This window comes from Onychomys torridus, chromosome 6, assembly GCF_903995425.1.
Source record: "Onychomys torridus chromosome 6, mOncTor1.1, whole genome shotgun sequence".
Lineage (NCBI taxonomy): Eukaryota > Metazoa > Chordata > Mammalia > Rodentia > Cricetidae > Onychomys > Onychomys torridus.
This window is the reverse complement of record NC_050448.1, coordinates 1457703-1472209: the sequence shown is the minus strand read 5'-3', so window position 1 is coordinate 1472209 and position 14507 is coordinate 1457703. Positions and strand designations below refer to the sequence as shown.

Genomic DNA, 14507 nt, shown 5'->3' with positions numbered 1-14507 from the left:
ATAACTATAATAGAGTAAAACTCTGAAACTGTAAGCCAGCCCCAATTAAATTTTTTCTTTTATAAAAGTTTTCATGGTCATAGTATCTCTTCACAGCAATATAACCCTAAGACATTACTCCTTCTCCTTCAATCTATGATCTTTTTGCCTGCTTCCCCTATGACCATACAGAAACCTGTTATTAAGAATGGCTAGACATATATGGTGGCTGCCAAAACTGGCTTTGCCAATACCATGTGCTATTTGTGTATCCTCACCCTGAGTCACTCCTCTATGGATGAAATGGGGTCATTCATCTATATCATGGACTCACAGGATCCCAGGTGGGAAACAGGTGTTGCTGGTAAGTTCTATCACTTCTTCAACCCCTAGCACCAGGTAAGTACAATTAAAATCCACAGGAAATATATCCTGATTCTTCAACCCCAGAAGGTAGGAGGGATAGATGTGATTCAATATTCCTTCAAGGAATAGCCTCTCTAACATCCCTTCTCCTAAATAATACAATGCTGTCATTTTGTCTCCTGCTTTAGACTCTGACCTTGGCCTAGCAGTTCCTAATGTTATCCAACCTGGCTGCTTTGGGAATTGCTGGCTGTGTGTTCCTCCTGGAACTAGCTTCTATTTACAGTGGTGGTACTTCAAAACTGACAGGGACTAGATCTTATTACTGCTGAAAAATGTGGCCTATGCCTCTTCCTCCAAGAGGAATGCTGCTTCTATGTCAATCAATTGGGCATAGTAAGAAACAAAATCCAACAACTTCAAACAGACCTCCAAAAACATAAAGAAAAATGCAATGCTTCCTGCCTATGGGTCTTTGAGAACCCCCTATGGAAGTGGATACTGTCATTCCTGCCCTTCCTTCTCATTTTCTTGCTTTTATTAATTGAACCCAATTTTATCAATTTCTTCTCTATATTTCTCCAATGATAAATTAAAAAAAATCTTTAGTCAAACAATCAGTCAGTTATTATTATAGGACTACTAACCCCGAGCCACAGAGATGGAGACAACCAAATATACTCTGACAGTGAGGATCAAGAGTGCCCCAAAGATGTTGATGCCCCCAAACAGCAAGAAGCAATCTAAATAGCACTGTGCCCTCATCCCTGCCTCACCACCCATGCCTTCCTATTTCCTCAACCTTTATAATAAATCAGAGGGAATAATGTTGGTAAACCAAGGACCACCCACATTCTAGAACCCGGTGCTCCCCTAGCCTGCCTGCAGTGCTGCACCAACAGCCACATCATCACCAGCTGCCAAATTTCTACACATTTCTACTGTCTCCACAAGTCGATTACTCTCTCTATGTGCATGTACTATACCCCCATATTTCTCCTGTGCCTTTACAACCTGCTAACTTTCTCCATCCTTGCTCAGAGGGAGCCTTTGTATACACCTCCAATAAATCTCGGTCTGTTGCATGGTGTGACTTTGTAGCATTCCTCAGGCTTTAGATCTTCACAAAACACCTAACAAACTACTTGCTTAACTGCCTGAACTTCATGAGTTTTCTCAGAAATGTTTTGGAAATAGTAAGAGCAATGTACATTATTATCAAGATGCATTAAGCCTGAAATATTACCTGCATCCCAGAGGAGGGGATGCTGAGGGTTCCTTCTGGGACTCCTTATACTCACATGTCTTTTGAGTGTTTAGGATTTGAAAAAAATGAGAAGCCAACTTTTTCAGGGAACAGTCTACTACAGGGTAGATTGACTCCTGAATATTCTAAACTCTTTCCACATGAGGAAGTAAGATTGAGTGTCAATCACAAAGATACAAGTAGAAAGAACACCAACCCAAATCATCACTGACCAAATTAAATAAAGCAAACCTCTTTGAGTAAAAAGCAAGCCTTTTTATATACAGACTGCCTATTCATAAGGCAAGATTCCAAAGGTCAGCCTTGGATATGGGGAAGGTAAAATTTTTATAGCTTAGTGGTTGGGGGTTTCCAAATGGGGAATTTGGCAGCCAAATAAGCAGGGTTACAGAAGCAGAACATGCAAAGGTAGTCATAGCAAAGTAGTCATAATCCTTTGAAACAAAGGTAGGGTTGCAAGATGGTCATAACAACCTGAAACAGCCAGGCAGTGATGGCACATGCCTATAATTCCAGCACTCAGGAAGCAGAGGCAGGTGGATCTCTGTGAGTTTGAGGCCAGCCTGGGCTACAGAGTGAGTTCCAGGAAAGGTGCAAAGCCACACAGAGGAATACTGTCTCGAAAAACCAAAAAGAAGAAAAAAACAAAACCCAAACCCAAAACAACCTGAAACAAAAGCACAGTTGCAAGGCAGTCATAACAACTTTTTGAAACAAAGGCATGGTTCCTATTTCCTGAAACAGGTAGTACAGAAACATCTGTAGTTAAGTTTCAGGTGGGGCATAGTCCAATCTTTGAGAAATAGCTCTCATCCAATAACTGATGGAAGTGGATGCAGAGATCCTCGGCCAGGCCCCAGGTGGAGCTCCAGGTATCCAACTGTCTAGAAGGAGGAGGGACTGCAAGAGTGTGAATTGTTGAATCCAAGATTGCAAAAAGCACAGGGACAAATAGCCAATTGAATGGAAGCACATGAATTATGAACCAACGGCTGTGGAGCCCCCAGCTGGATCAGGCCCTCTGGATAAGTGAGACAATTGAATAGCTTGATCTGTTTGGGAGGCGCACAGGCTATGGGACCGGGACCTGTCCTTGGTGCATGAGCTGGCTGTTTGGAACCTTGGGCTTACACAGGGACACATGCTCAGCCTGGAAGGAGGGGACTGGACCTGCCTGTACTGAATCCACCAGGTTTAAATGAATCCCCAGGGGTGTCTTGGTCCTGGAGGACATGGGAATGGAGGGGAGGGGATGGGGGAAAGGTGGGCGTGGGGGCGGGAGGGGGGACGACAGGGGAACCCATGGCTGATGTATACAATTAAAACACATAATAATAATAAAAAAAATCCCTCCCCACAAAAAGAGAAATAGAGATTTAATGATAAACAGGGATGAACTTAGTTTGTCTTTATTATAAGATGGCTTGCAAGCCCAAGTTGGAGGCAAGCTGGTTCATCACAGGAAATTCCAACACCTAAGAGAACAAGCCAACTAAGACATTTAGAAGAGGAAGAAGGGGGACTTTATATGGCTTTTGACATATTCCCTCATTATTGCTTTAATGTTTTCTGGGCTGTGAAATGTTCTCTATGCTGTGAATGTGTTCCTCTGATTGGTAAATAAAGTGCTGATTGGCCAGTAGCCAGGCAGGAAGTATAGGTGGGACAAAGAGAGAAGAGAGTGCTGGGAACAAGAAGGCTGAGTCAGGAGATGCTGCCAGCTGCTGCCATGAGAAGAAGATGTTAAGATACTGGTAAGCCATGAGCCAAGTGGCAACTTATAGATTAATAGAAATTGGTTAATTTAAAATATAAGAACTAGATAGAAAGAAGTCTACCACGGCCATACAGTTTATAAGTTAAAAAAAAAAAAAGAGAGGGAGAGAGAAAGTAGGATCAATAATTTACCTTCTTATCCTTCTATAGTAATGTGGTGATATTTTAATTGTGCTGAAATGTTATTTTATTTGTATATTAATAGATAAAGTTTGCCTGGAGATCAGAGGTTATTAGCAGAGAGCCAGGAATAGAAGTCAGGTGGTGGTAGCCCATGCCCTTAATCTGATCATATGGCAGGCAGAGTCTCTGTGTGGTCAAGGAAACAGCCAAGCATGGTGACAGACACTTGAGTCTTTAATCCCAGTATCAACCATAGAGACCAGAAGGTCTGTATAGACAGGCAGTGACAAGGAAGACATGTGGCTGGGCTTAGAGCCAATGAGAAGGTAGAACAGGAAAGCAATAAAATGCAAGACACACAGGAAGAAGGTCTCTCTCTCAGGCGAAGGATAACAGCAAGTGGTAAGCTAAAGGGAGTCGTGGCTCTTGCTCTGATCTCTTAGGCTTTAACATTGTATTTGGCTCTGAGTTTCTTATTTAATAAGATCATTTATAAATTTGTCTACATTTGGCACTCAATGTGGGGTAAGAATTTTCACTTAAAACCCGAAAAAGAAGATTCTAATATGGAGCTAAAAAACCAGCTTACTAGTTGTCTCTCTCAAGTTAGCTGCAGCCTGCATGCTTGAGCTACTATGTGGTGGGTTCCTGGCAGGCATATTTGACCTGAGTATGGCAAGAGCGTGGTATCTGCAAGCCACACATTACACTGAGTGGTGGATTTAGCCTTTGTCTGTAAAGACTAAAAATAGAGGTTTCTGGGCTATCTGCTTTGATAGAACTGCTTCTGATAGTTGATGGTGCACATGGCTCTAGACCCAGAGCTGGTGGTAAAGGTACTACCACCATGTTGGAAAGCTGAGGTGGGCAGAGCCAGCAGCCACAGCTGCCATTTCAGTCTTAGAAATGCTTCAGTTTAAAGCAATAGGTTCACAATAAGACAGATTCATTTGGGATAAACCTCTAAACAGTTAGAATGTGTGTAAAAATGTATGTAGGCTTGAAAGAGAGAAAAAAAAGTAATATATACAGTTATATAAAGAAATAGATAGTTTTAAAAATAAAGTCTTTAAAGAGAAAATAAAAGTAATATAAAAATAAACCGCATAAAGATGGATATCACACAGAGAATCTGGATTGTGCTGTCTTCAGGATTTTTAACTGCAGAAAGACATTTGATTGTAAATACTGCTCAGGTAAATCAATAAGTATATTTTAAAGGTACACTGACTTCAAAATTTGGATTTAAGGATATGTTGCTTTGGAAATGAGGCTCTGCTTTTGTTTCCCCAAAAAAGCAAGAGGATATGGATTTGTTCCAGATTAAGATACATCAGGTTTGACCAGCTAAGACCCCCTAAAAGCTCTCTGATGAAACCATGGTCCAGATGATCCAACATCTAGAGCTGTTTCAAGGCAACTGGCTCAAATAATACAGCCTCATGGAGTATCCCATAATCCTTACATTTTCTTTATGTCCCCATAAGAATACAGTACCCTCATCCAGGAGGAAGTAGTATGAAAAGCTATGCCCAAATACCCAAATATACCAACCAGGCTTTGGAGATGGAATTGGCTCACTCTTTCTCTAAACCCAAGCATATTGCTAAAACAAAAGGTTGAGAGAGTCTTCTGTCCCATATCAGAAGAGCCCTCTGGTGTGGGACATAGAAAAAACAATATTTTTTATTTAAAACAGGTTGATTATAAATACAATCTCTTTCTAAAGAAGAAAAGGGGATATAGATATGATAGGATGAGAAGGTAGATTATTGATGCTACTTTTAAAGAGCAACAACTTGTTTGAAATGTCTTACATTGCTATAGATATAAATACCCTAGGGCAGAGACAATCAGGGCCCCTTGGAACAGGCCCTCTTGAGGCTATCCTGTGTTTTCTATCATTATCTCCCCTCTATCATTCTAGCTAACATTTCCTGCTGCTCCAACTCAAGAGCATTCTTGGGATATGTGATGGTGGTGGGTTGCCCCTCCACAAGTTATCAGAGTTAGAATCAGAGTCTGGGTTCAGGCACCCTAACTGGCTGTGCTCAGCATTCTGTCCCTAATAACAAAACTGAAAGAGCCCACTTACAGTGAAAAACAGAGATGAAATTTTATTCAATGTAACCACACTGAGAAGAAAGAAAAAGAAGCCCAGTCATTATTGTCCTTAAAAATGTTCAGTAAAAATTAAGAGGTATATGTAATTAGTGTGTACTTATCAAAGTGACTTACCCACCATTGTTTAGGTTCCATTGGGTCTCACAAGTTGGATTATTCCTCTAGGAGTCAAGTTCCTCCACTAGCTTCCCTGAGAGCCCCAGACTTTCTACCTCAGCAGGAGAATTTTGAGGAAATTTCAGTGTCTAGGGGGTTAGAACAAGTATGTCTTCAAAATATTTTCAGTTCTGCCAGAAGGTTAAATGTCATTCCATTCTTCAGTGATATATTGAGCACAGACTATCTTCTAGATGCTCAAAATGCATCAGCCATCAAATAAGAGTGCCTCCCTCCCACCCTGACATGACAATAGAGGAGGCAGGGCAATAACTTGATAAGATGCAGGAAATTATTGCAGTTCTGGATTCCTATTTTTCATTTGTATTTATTTAATTGTATAAACCCTTTTCTCCTTATTTTGTAGGCATTTCTTCCCCCCAGAATATTTGAGGACACTATGTTTTTTTGTTTTATACTCATCACTGAATTTGTGCTGACGTGCATGTAGTCCCCAGCCTGCACATCAGTCTGTCATACTGCCAGCCACTGTAAACAGTATGGGGTTTACATGATCCATCCAAACTAATAAGGAGAACATGAGTGGTGTAGACACTGACACATTCTTCTGCATCTAAAAATAAAATTTTCTCAGGCCACTAAAAACCACTCCAAACTCTTTCATTAGTAAACCTCAAAAACTCACAATAAATCAGACCTTTAGGATGCAGCAGGGTGCAAATTAGTGTTTCAGCTAATGTAGATAAAGATTTCCATGAGCAGTGCATATATCAAAAATTTAACACATGCTGCTTTCGGAGTTATAATAAATACAAAAAGCTCAATTGCCAAAAACCCACACAACCAGGGCATTACTTCATTTGGCTGTCAATAAAATTGTTGTTTATTTTATTTTCTAATGATTTATCAATACTGGTAATTTGCTATGGGTGGGTGATAAAAACGGAGATTGGGGAGTGCAAGGAATTTAAATAAATTCTACTGGTGAGTAAAGAGCTGAATGAACTGACTTGGCTTTGCCACATCAGCTACAGACCAGCTGGCAGTAAGGGGATCTTTTGCTCTGGAAGTTTACATCATCTTTTGATCACTGACTGACATTAAGACATGCTACATGCTTTGATTAAGGAAAAATTGTTTCATTCATTTCTTGCTGTGGATATTGCTCTGTATAAATAAAATGCTGTTTGGCCAGTGGCCAGGCAGGAAGTATAGGCGGGACAAGAGAGAAGAGAATTCTGGGATGTGGAAGGCTGTGGGGGAGACACTGCCAGCCGCTTCCATGAGAAGCAACATGTAAAGACACCAGTAAGCCACAAGCCATGTGGCAAAGTATAGACTAACAGAAATGGGTTAATTTAAGATAGAAGAAGTAGATAACAAGAAGCCTGCCACAGCCATACAGTTTGTAAGCAATATAAGTTTCTGTGTGTTTACTTGGTTGGGTCTGAGCGACTATGGGCCTGGCAGGTGAGAGAGATTTGTCCTGACTGTGGGCCAGGCAGGAAAACTCTTAACTACAATTTCTTGTTGCCTTTTATTATTTTACCCTTCCTCTGTACAATGTAATTTCCAGTTAGCCAGTTGGCACTAAATTCGAGATCTCTGCCTTGACACTTTGTTGAGGATGAGGAAATATCTAGCCTTCTCTGAAGCAGGGAAGGGGTTCCCACCATCATCACAGAAAGAAACAAGTCTGTTATGTTTTCAGCACAATAACATCTGTTTCTAGGCACTGCTCTCAAGAGCACAGTTATATAGGTATAAGGAGGACACCTTACCCTGGATGATATGAAAATAGTTTTTACAAAATAGGTTAATGATAATGAACTAACCACAATAAAAACTCATTCATTGATTGATTCATTCAGGAAACATGTGTGACAAGCTAATGCACTAGTAAGTTAATACAGTAATTAACCCCCGACCTTATTTATTATTTTCTTTTTTATAATATAATTTGTTATTGATTCTTTGGGAATTTCAAGCACTAATCCAGTTCATCCCCTAGTCCCTCTATATCTGCCCCTCACACATGCAGCATCCCTCCCAATTAATTAAAAACAAAATAAAAAGCCACCTCACTCCACCATCTTTCCCACCTTTCCAACACCTCTTCATTCATCTTATTGGCACTGGGAGCTGCAGTGTGTCACACAGTATATACCCTTTTGTCCAGTCATCCCCACCTACAAATATTCATTTCAATGAGTCATTTGTCTTGTTCAAGGCCTCTGGCTTCTGGCACACCATTATCATTGGACTCTACTGTTGCTCCCAGTCATGGAGATCCCGTGGCTATCATTCCATAGGACTAGTCCTTTTTCACACTCCAACAGGTCATTGACAGGGTAGATGTTAGGTTGGGCCAACGCAAGGTCTAGGATGTGGGCCTGGGTGGTAGCTGAACTGGTCAGTCCAGGCCACTTGGGGCCAGTTCTTCCACACCCATACTGAGGGTTGGGGCCATCTCTCCTAAGGAGACGAGGAGCTGACCCACTGGGTGGCAGGGCCAGCTCTCCTCCTGCCAGCTATTCTAGGGCCAGTGAAGGGCAGAGCTTAGCATGACTCCCTGTGGTAACACAGCCATGGACACCAATACAGACCCTATCTGCAACAGAACCATGGACCCATATACAGTCCTTAGCAGCAAGTCAGGTGTGAAGTCACCATGGATCCCCCACAGTACAGGCTGCTCAGGTCAGCATGGCCCCAGCGGCAGTTTCCCTTAGTAGTCCCCTATTGATCAAGGTTCCCATCCTTGTGGCATCATCTTGAAAGCCAGAGAGGAGACCCCTGGCATCAGGCAAAGGAGGCTGGAGAGACTTGCAGTTCATGGTCAGTGATGCTTTGATCACAATGGACAGTTGTTGAATCAAAGCAGAGTGAAGTCTGCTATAGAAAGGAAAAGAATCCTGTAGTTTCTGGAACTTTTGGCTTGTGACACTGATTGTTTTGTTTGTTTTAGTGAAGCCGTATTCTACAAGGTGGAAAGACCCTTTGTCTTTCTTTGAGGGAGTCTGAATCAGTTGAAGAGGCAGTAAAATGAACAGGGCTGAGGGCAAATGAGTGGACAGCACAGAAGGGGACTGAATTCCAAAGGTATATATAGGGGAGGAAGAGCAGGCAGCTTATAAGGCAGAAATATAAGTTAGCTGAGTGAGGGTGAAGCTGCAGGGTACAGAGAGAGTGATGGGATAGGCATGCTCCCATGGGCCTGGCTCATGCATACCATCTACTTTAAAGACCATTTCTGATTGGTCAGGACTACATGGAGGTTGTAGAGTCATGAGTAGGACCCTGTCTTTGAATCCCTGCTGTGTCTTTAAGGTCAGCAAAGAATGAACATTGAGTTAGATCAAAGTTTCAGACAAACTGGTCATGTGCCTACATGCACAAAACCTTACAGTTCATACACAAAGGTACATGAGATATTTCCCCAAATTTGATACCACCACAAAGAACGCACATGCCATTGCTAAAAGGGATTAAAATTTGGTTAATTATCATTAATAATAAATTTTGATCAGTCATGTTCCTGTAAAATCTGAATTATCTTTCTAGTTTAGCTATAAAAAAAGATATAGAATTTTACCATAAGAAGACACAGTCATGAAATATGTAGCCCACAATACAGAATATAACAGTGATGGAGATATTTGTCAGATAATCAGTATACATTTCATGTTCTTATACAAATTAATGTAATTATTACATTTTTGTGATATTTTCAGTAACTGTTTACTATAAAAGTTGATATTTTTTGAATTGTTTTCTCATTTTAGTATTGGCTTACATAATTTTTATAAAATTTTTGTACCCCCAAATTTAGGTCAACCACAGTAGAAGCAAAGCCTACAGGGATAGTGTTGGGTGAGTCTAGAGTCTAAGACTCAGGAAATGTTAGGGAAAGTTCATGCTGACTGGAGACTTTATGTCTTCACCTAGCTGGAGCAAACTGAACCAAGAGAAATCATCCATTCACAGAGGTCTTAGATCCAAAACTGGAACCCCATTTCTGAATTACCTGCTGTGTCTCCTTCGTGTCAAGGTCAGCAAAGAGTGAGCACTGGTCATATGCTTTGGCTAGTACAAAGTCAAAAAATAATCTAATGTTAATATCTTTAGGAGAGAATTGCTCACTACTGCTCTCATATTCCTCTCTACTCCCATCCCTAAGCCAGGGTGACAGATATCCTTGCCCTGTGACCGCCAGGACAACTTCTAGATGTGGGGCAGCCATGCTTGCAGAACAGAGAGATCTGCAGGCTGAGGCTCATGCCACTTGCCTCCTGTGCTGCATCACAGGGGATCTGGTACTTCAATATTAATCTGCAATAATACCATTTATCGGTGGCTCTGGTGCATCAAGCCCAGGTAGAACAAGAACAATGCCATATTTCACATATCAGCTATCCCTGGCCAGGGAGCTGGCCCTGCTGGGCTCAGAAGAATACAGGCTCTGAGAAAGACAAGGACTGGGATAACAGCAGACAACTCAGAGCACACCTGTTGTAAGCTGTTTGTATTTAGCTTCAGCCTCTGGCTGCACCCTAACTGAGAACTTAAGTTCCAAGAAAAATACAATGTTGCAGATGTTCTCTAGATAACAATAGAGCAGGAGTAAGCATGTTTTCAGAAGGAAAGTAGCTAAAAATTCAATAACAAGGGACATGAATCCAAATCATTACATTATCATAAAACCTAGCCTGAGACACACTCAAAGAGAACAGGCTCCTTAGCTGTTAGTCAATGCACACTGAGAGAATCTAAAAAGAATGGTTGTTTATATGGCAGGACCCGTTTTTTTGTTTTTTGTGTTTTTTTTTTTTTTTTCTAACACCAGACTGGAAGCCCTTCTGTAAGGCACTTGAGACTGTTTTGCTCAAAGACATCCCTGAAGACTTACCACAATTAGGAATTGTGACCTCTTAGAGTGTTCATAGTAAAGTACACACTTATCTAACACTCCATTGGATACTGCAGGTTTCTTGTTTACTATATAAAATCTACAATAATCTTCTGCTTAGTGGAACGGGAGGTCCTAGCTGGATCAGGAACAGAGTGGGAGAACAAGGAAAGAGATACACCATGATAAATGAAGACACCATGAGAATAGCAAGAAGCAGAGTGCTGGAGAGGTCCCCAGGAATCACAAAGATGACTCCACCATAGACTACTGGCAGTGGTCAAGAGGGTACCTGAGCTGCCCCCATTTCTGGTAATTGGAAGGTCGAACACCCTGTCATGATAGAACCTCATCCAGTGACTGATGAAAGCAGATGCAGAGATCCACAGTCAAGCCCCAGACAGAGCTCCAGGAGTCCAATCGATGAGAGAGGAAGGAATATATGAGCAAGAGATATCAAGACCATGATTGGAAAAAGTACAGAGACAACTAGCCAAACTAGTGGAAACACATGAACTGTGAACTAAAAGCTGAGGAGCCCCCAAGTTACTGGACTAGGCCCTCTGGATAAGTGAGACAGTTGTTCAGCTTGAGCTGTTTAGGGGGCCCCCAGGCAGTGAGACCTGTCCTTACTGCATGAGCTGGCTTTTTGGAACCTAGTGCCTGTGCTGAGACACTTTGCTCAGCCTTGGTGCAGGGAGGAGGGGCTTGGAACTGCCTCAACTGAATATACCAGCCTCTGCTGATTCCCCAGGGGAGACATTGCCTTGGAGTAGGTGGGAATGGGGAGTGGGTTAGAGGGGAAGACTGGGTGGTGGGAAGAGGGAAGACAGGGGAATCTGTGGTTGATATGTAAAACGAATAGAAAAATCTCTTAACAACAAAAAAAGAAGCACTAAGTGGAGAAAGGTTTTATTGGGGTTACATTTCCAGGTGATAGTCCATAATACCAAGGACATCAGAGTGGTAGTAGCTTGGCACATCCTTAGACAAGGGCAGAGAAATTGTAGAGAGCTGCGTGTAGCCGCACCTTAAAGATGGCGCTGGCTTCCACCCTCTGCCTTCCCAACAGCAAGTACTCTTTGTGGTAAACAGCTCCTTATTTGGCTATGGCTGGATTTGTGTGCCACTTGCATATGCGTGGACCTATGGATAGTGCCCATGTGGCTGTCTGGGGTTGGTAGCCCAGACCTACTTAAGGGCTGGGAGAGGCTTGCCCAGGGAGAGACATCGCTACTAACAAGGTCCTGAGTAAACTGCTTAAAGAAGAGCTCTGGTATTGCATCATCCTTGCTGGTCAAGGCAGTCGCAACAAGTGGTGGCCCATACGGGGAACTACCACATCTCTCTGTGTGGCTCAGAACTTTCTGCAGTCAGGGGGTACACTGGTAAGTCCTCAGATAAATTGGGGATCCACAACAAAAGCGGGTTTTTTGCTCTCACCTGTAGATAAAGGGGGAGCGGGACAGTAGAGCCGCGACCATAGCGGACAGGTAATCAGAAAAACAAAATAAGCAAGTGAAACCGGAAGGCTGGGGCTGTTTGGTAAAGGCTCTGAGAAACCTCTCAAATTGAGGAAGAAAGGATATGCCAAGATGGGCGCTTCCTCCTCGCACCCAATTTTTCTGGCTCTTAATGAGCTGCTTCTCTCTAAGAAATTGAAGATAAGGAAAAGCACCCTAGAAAGATTTCTGGAAGAGTGTGATATTGTTGCTCCTTGGTTTGCAATTTCGGGAAGTCTTACAGTGTCTTCCTGGGAGAAATTGGGAAGAGACCTAGACTTCGCCGCAGAGCAAGGCACACTTAAGCATGGGGTTAGACCAGTCTGGAAATTAATAAGAGGGTGTTTAGAAGATCAGAGATGCAGTGAGGCAGTTGAGAATGGCCAAACTGCTCTGGAAATACTGCAGGAAGAAAGATCAGAAAAGGCAACCTCAGAGAAAGCAGTACCTGAAAAGGCAGGGTCAATAAAGAATAAAGAGGCAAAAGATGAGAAAAAACATACAAGTTTATATCCTAGCCTTTCTTAGTTGGAAGACTCGGGTGCTTCCGATCTCTCCGACTCTGTCTTGGATGATGAGGATGTTGAATCTGTTTGTGAGTCATTGCAACGAGTGAAGGTTAGAAAGAAAAGAAAAGAGAAAAGAGGATCCAAACAGTTAGAAAAGGGCCATGAGAGTGTGGTCCATTCTGCTCCCCCTCCGTATCCTGGAGCAATGGGGGCAGAGGGTGGAGTGTCTTTTAATCCTAGAGTATGGAGAGAAATTAGAACAGAAATGCAAGTTGCATTCCCAGTATTTCAGAATCCTCAGAATCAGAGATATCATGAACCTCTAGATTTCAAGATTATTAAATCATTAGCAGAATCTGTCCAGACATATGGTATTACAGCTCAGTTGGAAGCTCTGTATAGATATGCTATGACTCCGTCAGACTGGATGAAGCTTGCAAGAGCCTGTTTAAGTTCTGGTCAGTATTTAGATTGGAAAGCCTTTCTGATAGAGTTCGCTCGTGAACAGGCTGCAGCTAACAGGACTGCTGGTGGAGGCCAAGCTGCTTGGGATATGGATATGTTACTTGGGCAAGGTAGATTTGCAAATCAGCAAAATGGGTATCCTATCCAGGTTTATGAGCAAATTAACAACATTGCTACCAGAGCTTGGAAGGCATTACCCAATAGAGGAGAAGTTAGTGGTAATCTCACTAAAATTGTCCAAGGACCCATGGAACCCTTCTCAGACTTTGTAGCTCACCTAGTGGATGCAGCTGGAAAGATATTTGGTGATCCTGATACAGCCATGCCATTAATTAAGCAGTTGGTTTATGAGCAGTGCACTAAGAAATGTAGAGCTGCCATTACATCTTACAAAACTAAAGGATTGGAGGTTTGGATGAAAGTGTGCAGGGAATTAAGGGGACCACTAACCAATGCTGGGCTGGCTGCTGCAGTTTTACAAAATAGTCAGAAGAGGGCAGGCGGCACTGGGACCTGCTTCCGATGTGGTAAAATGGGGCATATGAGACGTAGCTGCCCCCAAGGAGGAAGTAATCAAGGGGGAAGTAACCAGAGACCAGGGAGTGACCAACACCCTGTCCCAGGACTGTGTCCTAAGTGTAAGAAAGGAAAACATTGGGCGAGCGAATGCAGGTCAATCAAGGACATTAATGGACAGTCTCTGAGGAATAATACTCCTCCAAAAAATGGACAGCGGGGCCCCTGGCCTCAGGGCCTGCAAATATATGGGGCAATGGAGGATCAGAGACAGGAAGGGAATCAAGAGCAGTGGCCGACCCTCAGACATCCCAAACACTGTGGCAAGCCACTGCAGGTTCAGCAGGATTGGACCTCCGTGCCACCACCAGACTCATATTAACCCCACAAATGGGGGTGCAAGTAGTGGAGTCTGATTTTCAAGGCCCCCTTGACCCTGGGACAGTGGGATTGTTAATAGGGAGATCATCTACTACATTAAGGGGATTGTGAATCCATCCTGGGATAATTGACTCAGATTATACAGGTATAGTTAAAATCATGGTTGAATCACCAAAAGGAATCACTGCCATTTCCCGGGAGACAGAATTGCACAACTTATCCTGTTACCCAGCTTACATGATTTTCACCCAGCCTATGACAAAGAAAAAGGAAGCAAGGGATTCGGATCCTCAGGGACAGATTTAACATTTTTATCTTTAGACTTAGATCAGAGACCCACATTACAGTTAACCATTAATGGCACCAAGATAATGGGACTTTTGGATACTGGGGCAGATCACAGTATCATAGCTAGCAAAGATTGGCCTCGAGGTTGCCTATATAGGCTCCTCCACAAACATATTAATCTCTCT

The 14507-nt window shown here is 42.5% G+C and overlaps 1 pseudogene; it reads right to left on the bottom strand.

Annotated features, from left to right (window-relative positions):
* Positions 1-12145, bottom strand: part of LOC118585518 — a 173065-nt pseudogene extending 160920 nt beyond the window's left edge.
* Between the last annotated feature and the right edge of the window lie 2362 nt (positions 12146-14507).